Genomic DNA, 6,777 nt, shown 5'->3' on the forward strand with positions numbered 1-6,777 from the left:
TTCCACATGATTAAACACATCAGGTAACCTATTAATTCCTCCTCCCCACTCCCCGTTTTTTTTTTTGTTTTGTTTTGTTTTGTTTTTTTCTTGGAACCTTCCATCTTTCTCTGAGCCTTGCACACAGAAGTTGTCCAGGAGATTCCCTTTTTCATTTTTCTGGGCTGGATCCCTTTTTTCTGGATTCCACATATTTTCTTTCTTGGTTTAGTCTTTCATTTTGCTGGAGCACCCCCTTATTGTTTCTAGACCTTTTGGCTAAGATCAAGTATAATGGAGCACCTCCTTTAGCAGCTTCCTGAAAAAGAATGCATGAGAAGTAAAATTTCGAGACCTTGTATTTCAGAAAATTCTTATTCTACCCTCACAAGTGGTTGATAACTTAGATGGTATAGGAATGCTTCAGAATTTTGAAGGCATTACTCCAGTATGGCTGTTGAGAAGTTCATTGCCATTCCTGATTCCACCTTATCCTTTCTGTGTATCCTGTTCTTTCTGTAAGGAAGCTTTTAATATTTCATCTGTATTGTTGCCCATCTAAAAGTTCACGTTCACGAGACTTGGTGTGGGCCTATTTTTATTTATTATGTTTCTCACACCTTTGGTCAGCCTTTTTGCTCTGGAAACTCATGTCTTTTACCTCTGAGAAATTGTCCTCTATTATTTCTGTGATAATCTCTTTTCTCCATTTTCTCTGATCTCTTTCTCATTGTCTAAAGGTCTTTGCTCAGTTTCTACAGTGGAAAATCCACCAGTTTCCACCTAAGAGTGTATACACCTGGACACAAGCATTCTAGCAGCTGTGACTCATGAGCCCTGGGGTCTCACTGTTCAGACTGTCCCCTAACATCCCTCTTGTCATTATGACATCTTTCCCCTGCCTGGTGTTCTTGGACTGGAGCCTCCCTTGCTTACCTTTTAAACAGTCCCTGCCAGGGTATGGAAGACATAGTCAGCTGTCTGTGTGTGACAGGAAAGGAACCTGTTTCTCCCACAGACTTTCCATTCATTCCCATGTTGTAGGAGTATGTTGTCCCCCTTACTCTCACCTTCTGCAGTAAACCTCCAATATCTTATCTTTCCCTTGACCTGGGTCTGTGTATCAGTTTTTAGTCGCTTTTAACAGAATACCTGAAACTGGGTAATTTATAAGAAAGTGAAATTTATTTCTTACAGTTTTGGAAGCTGGGAAGTCTAAGGCCCAAGGGGCACGTCCAGTGAGAGTCTTCTTGGTGTAGACTCTGCAGAGTCCTGTGGTGATGCAGCGTGTCACATGGCAGGTGCTGAGCAAGAACTTTTTTTCCCCACATGCTTTCCTCCTCTCCTTATGAAGTCCTCAGTCTATTTTCTGCTAACCCATTAAACCTGAACCAATTCCATGAATGGTTTAATCCATTCAAAAGGGTATAGTCTTCATAATCCAGTAACCTCTTAAAGGCCTCACCTTATAAATACCATATTGGGGATTGAGTTCCAACATGGACTTTGGAGGGGACAGACATTGAGACCGTAGCAGTCTCCAGTTGGCTGACTTCTCTTTGGCATCCTTTGTTATAGCACTTGGTAGGCAGCTATCTCAGCTCTGCCAACTCCTCTATCCATCTTCCAAAAATGTGTTGATATCTGTGGCCCACCACTGGATCCTTTATGGTCTTTTACTTTTATTTTTGTAAAGTTTGTTGAGGAAGCAGATATAAATGCTTTTATTCCATCTGCCACATTTAACCAGAAATTCAAAAACTGCACTCTTAATTACCGTGCTGTATTGCCTCTCAAATGAGATAGTACCTCTGGGATCCTACAGCCCAGTGAGGATGAAATGAGATTACACATGTGAACATACTTTGTAAGCTCTAAAGAACTATGTGAATGAGAAGGTTTATGCTAAATTCCCCTGCCAAAGGGCACTACTTCTTTCTCTCTGTTCTCCGGTTCCTTCCCACCTCCAAGGTACAGCTCAAGCTTACCTCCTTCTTAGGGTCTTCTCTGATCAACCCAGCCCACAGGGATGTCCCTGAGCCCTGAACCACCACAGAATTCTCTCCACCTCCCTTGCCCCTAAGCAATGCTGCTTTATTCTATTGTAGGCACAGAGCTACTGGCTATGATGCATAGTCAAATATGGGTCTTCTCGCATACAAAAAAGAGCGTTCCTCCTTCACACAGGCAGGAGACTGGCTTGGCTAAACAAGGATGAGCTCTGGGGGCAGGATAAGGAGGGTTTTGTTTCTTTGGAGGTGAATTTAGAAAATATAGGGGCTTCTGTTGCCCTGCAGTCTGAGCTGTGGCTGTGGCCCTCAGAACCCTTCTCTCTCTTGCCCCCCTCCCTTCCCCACACCTCCCCTCCTGGAAGTGGAGCTAATGCAGGGGCTATACCAACATGTCTATGCTCTGGTCAGAGGCTGTGTCCTTTCACTGCCAGACTCTTACCAGCTTTGATGTGGGGTCTGAGAGATTCATTTCATCCACAGAGCATTTAAGCCAGGATTATAACTGAAGATGAATTAGTCTCTGGCCAGAGGTGGTTAATCGTCACCTCAAAAAGATTCTGATTATTTTCCAAGAGACAGATTCCATCTGACAGTGTTTTTTTTTTTTTGGTGGCTGGCCTCTATGGGTATCTGAACCCTTGACCTCGGTGTTATAACACCACGCTCTAACCAACTGAGCTAACTGGCCAGCCCCCATCTGACAGTCTTTACAAAACATCACACTAGAGTGAAATGTACCATCTCTTGTCCCTTGCCTGATGTGATGATTACCAAAGAAACAGCTTTTCGTAAGGACTGCAGCTGCAGAAGTCTCTCTGAAGGTCAGTGCTCATGTCATGCATCTCTGAAACACACAGGTGCACAGACACAATTGCATTCCCAGACTGCAGGGCACAACTCCTTGTGCAGGAGCGGTAGCACTGCCCTGCCCCATGTGTATGTACGAGGGCAGAAATCCAGTCCCTCTGTATTCTCCTTTGTGCTTCCCAGACCATTTGTTTTTAGAGAGCCTTGATGGTGAGGTTATTTGGCTAGAAACTACCAGTAGGAGCAAGCTAGGTGGAAGAATGGCCAAGGAGAGAAAGACAGACAATGGGGAGGTTATGTCACTCTGGTTGCCTCCACCCCTGCTGCAGATTGCCCCAGGACATAGGATCCCTTCCCCTCCCCCCTTCTTTTTATGTCTTGAGCTGTGTTGTCCAATATGGAAGCCACTAATCATGTGAGGCTATTGAACACTTGAAATGTAACTAGTCCAAGTTGAAATGGCCATAAGTGTATAATACTGTATTAGTCATTTTTGTGTTGCTGTAACAGATACCTGAGACTGGGTGATTTATAAAGAACAGAAGTTTATTTGGCTTATGATTCTGGGACAGCTGCATCTGGCACGGGCCTCAGGCTGCTTCTACTCATGGCAGAAAATGGCAGCAACCAGCTGGTGTGGGAACACATCTGGAGAGGAAGCAAGAGAGAGAGGGGAGAGATAGAGGAGATGTGCCAGGGTCCTTTAAACAACCAGCTCTTGCAGGAACTGATAGAGCGAGAACTCACTCACTACACCCGCCCCAGGGCATTGATCTATTCACAGGGATCCATCCCCATGACCCAAACCACTCCCAACATTGCCAAGTTGGGGACCAGATTTTGACATGAGCTTTGATCCAAACTCTATCAAATACATACCGGAATTTAAAGACTTAATAAAAATAAACGTAAAATACCTCATGAAAAAACGTTCTCATATATTAACTAAATTTGTGGCTCACATTACATTTCTATTGAACAGTGCTGGTCTAGAGCCTGCCCTGATCCCAGACTGCTTGCTGGGCCCTTATCCCCCAGTTGGATCTTCTCATTCCTTTCCACAGAAGTGGGACCCTTGTCATTATTGGGATCCCTTGCTGAATGGAATAATGAATGGAATAGTGCCGTAGCCACCTGATGTAGAGATCACCTCCTACCTGGACTCCTCCCCACTGTACCTTCTGGTTTGGGGACCAGAAGTAAAGAGCACTCCCTCTCCCCAGTATCTGCTCTGCTTCAAGTCCCAGCAGGAGCTGGGTCTCTAGCCTAGAAACAGCCCCAGAACTCTCCAGGAAGCCCTGTATAGGCTGGGCCCACACTATCTGGCAGGGTTAAGGCCAGGCGGCCACAAATGTCATGTCTTTTTCTTATTTTCCCTCCTTCCCTCTTATCTGCCCTTTCCTCCCCCTACCCTTCTCTTTTTTAAAAGTCTAATTCTGAGCAGCCGGCTCTGTTCAGCCTGACTGGTTTGTTATGGTTTATAATCTGCGCCAGGATTAATTAGCTAATTACTGACAAACGTCCGCTGGCAAGATTCTGCTCCAGCTTGTCAGCTTGAAGTGTTTAATTATTTTAATCATTTACTTTCATCTTCAAAATTTATGCTGCCAAGAGAGTTGCAGGGCATATTTTAATTATGATTTGGGGTTTCTGCTGGGCTGCGTTCTGTTCCTGGGGATAGGGAACATTATTTTTTACCAGTCTTCCACCAAAGCCTGAACCCCCTTCTACTCCCAGGGCCTGGCTCCATGCTCCATGGATGGGAGGTTGGGAGGGATCCTAGGCCATCTCTGGACACCACTCCTCCTGTATCCCCAGAAGGTGATGTGCACAGGTGCATGATGGGAATGTGAATTGGTGGATACCTGTTATGTGCTGGACATCACACTTGTGAGCACAAAGAGTATGGAAATGGCCTGAGAACTGGACGGAGTGGCCTGGGGTGATCAGCGGAGGGAAGGAAAGGAAGGGATTGATTGATTGATTGATTGATTTATATGATACAATTTAGTTACAATAAAGTGAGGTCATCCTAAATGTAAAGCTCTGTGAGTTGCCACATATATATACACCACCACCCACATAAATGTACGGTCCACTTATGCCCCCTCCCAATTAACACCTCCCAAAGATAACCACTTTTGGCTTTTATGACCAAGATTTGTTCTTCTAGTCTTCACTCCAATATAAATAGAATTATAGGGTGTATCCTCTTTTATGTGAGACTTCTTTCACTCAACATTTTGACTGTGCGTCATTTTGACTGTGAGGTTCTTTAATATAAATCAGTGTCCTCGGGCCAAGCCTTTGGTTTGGGTCCAGCTGAGAGATTCAATCCAAGTCCTCAGAGAGACTTTGCCATAGTTTCTTTTCTCATAAGCATTGTCCTGAAAATGAGTTTGAAAGTGATTTTTCTCCTCTATTCCCTCTCTTCTCTAGTTGCTCCTCTTTCCTCTCTTCCTCCTCCTCTCCTTTCTCTTCCCCCCAGCCATAGATATGACTATTACTATGCCCTATTAGGAACTTTTGAGCTCTAAATGATGCTATTCAGGATACAAAGGTTTAGGAGTTTCCTAAAGACACATGGTGGCTTCTTCTCCGAGAGAACACCAAATGGCGGATGATGTCGGTGCAGCAGGAGGGCCTGGAGGTCCAGGGGCCCTGGAATAGGAGGCCGTGGTGGCTTTTGCAGAGGCTTTGGCAGTGGCATTTGGTTGTGGCTGCAGTCGGGGCCATGGTTGGGGCTGTGTGGAGCTCGAGGAGGCAAGGCCAAGGAAAAGGAGTGGATCCCCGTCACCAAGCTGGGCCACTTGGTCAAGGACAAGAAGATCAAGTCACTGGAGGAGATCTATCTCTTCTCCCAGCCCATCAGGGAGTCTGAAATCATTGACTTTTTCCTGGGGGCATCCCTCAAGGATGCAGTGTTGAAGATTATGCTGGTGCAAAAGCAGACTCATGCTGGCCAGTGGACCGGGTTCAAGGCATTTGTTGCCATTGGGAACTACAATGGCCACATCAGTCTGGGTGTTAAGTGCTCCAAGGAGTAGCTACCACCATCCGAGGGGCCATCATCCTGGCCAAGCTTTCCATTGTCCCAGTGCAGAGAGTTTACTGGGGGACAAGATTAGCAAGCCCCATACTGTCCCTTGCAAGGTGACTGGCCGCGGCGGCTCTGGGCTGTTGCACCTCATCCCTGCCCCCAAAGGCACCGGCATCCTCTTGGCCCCTGTGCCCAAGAAGCTGCTGATGATGGCTGGTACTGACGACTGCTACACCTCAGCCAGGGGCTGCAGGGACACCCTGGGCAACTTCACCAAGGCCATCTTTGATGCCATTTCTAAGACCTACAGCTATCTGACCCCCAACCTCTGGAAGGAGACTGTGTTTACCAAGTCTCCCTATCAGTAATTCACTGACCATCTTGTAAAGACCCACACCAGGGTCTCTGTGCAGAGAACCCAAGCTCCAGCCATGACTACAACATAGGGTTTTTATACAAGAAAAATAAAGTTAAATCGACCTGTTTTAAAAATAAATAAATAAATAAAGACACATGGTGTTCAGAGGGGGCTGTGAAGGACAAAATATTCTCCTGTTATGGGTTGAATTGTGTCCCCTCAAAAAACACATGATGAATTTCTAGCCCCAGTACCTCAAAATATGGCCTTACCAGAAGATAGGGTTTTTACAGAGGAAGTCAAGTTAAAATGAGATCATTATGGTGGGCCCTAAATCAATATGACTGGTATCCTTATAAAAGGAGCAAATTTGGATACGCACACATACACATAGGGAGAATACCAAGTGAAAATGAAGACAGAGATAGGGGTGGGGCATCTACAAACCAACGAACACCAAAGATTGCCAGCAAACCACCAAAGCCATGGGAGAAGCATGGAACAGAGCCCTTGGAAGGAGCCAGCCCTACCAATACCTTGATCTCAGACTTCTAGCCTCCAGAACTGTGAGAAAATACATT

The 6,777-nt window shown here is 45.6% G+C and overlaps 1 pseudogene; it reads left to right on the top strand.

The window, feature by feature from the left end:
- The first annotated feature begins 5,411 nt into the window (after positions 1–5,411).
- Positions 5,412–6,284, top strand: LOC134384693 (small ribosomal subunit protein uS5-like; annotated as a pseudogene).
- The last annotated feature ends 493 nt before the right edge of the window (positions 6,285–6,777 follow it).

This window comes from Cynocephalus volans, chromosome 8, assembly GCF_027409185.1.
Source record: "Cynocephalus volans isolate mCynVol1 chromosome 8, mCynVol1.pri, whole genome shotgun sequence".
Taxonomy (NCBI): domain Eukaryota; kingdom Metazoa; phylum Chordata; class Mammalia; order Dermoptera; family Cynocephalidae; genus Cynocephalus; species Cynocephalus volans.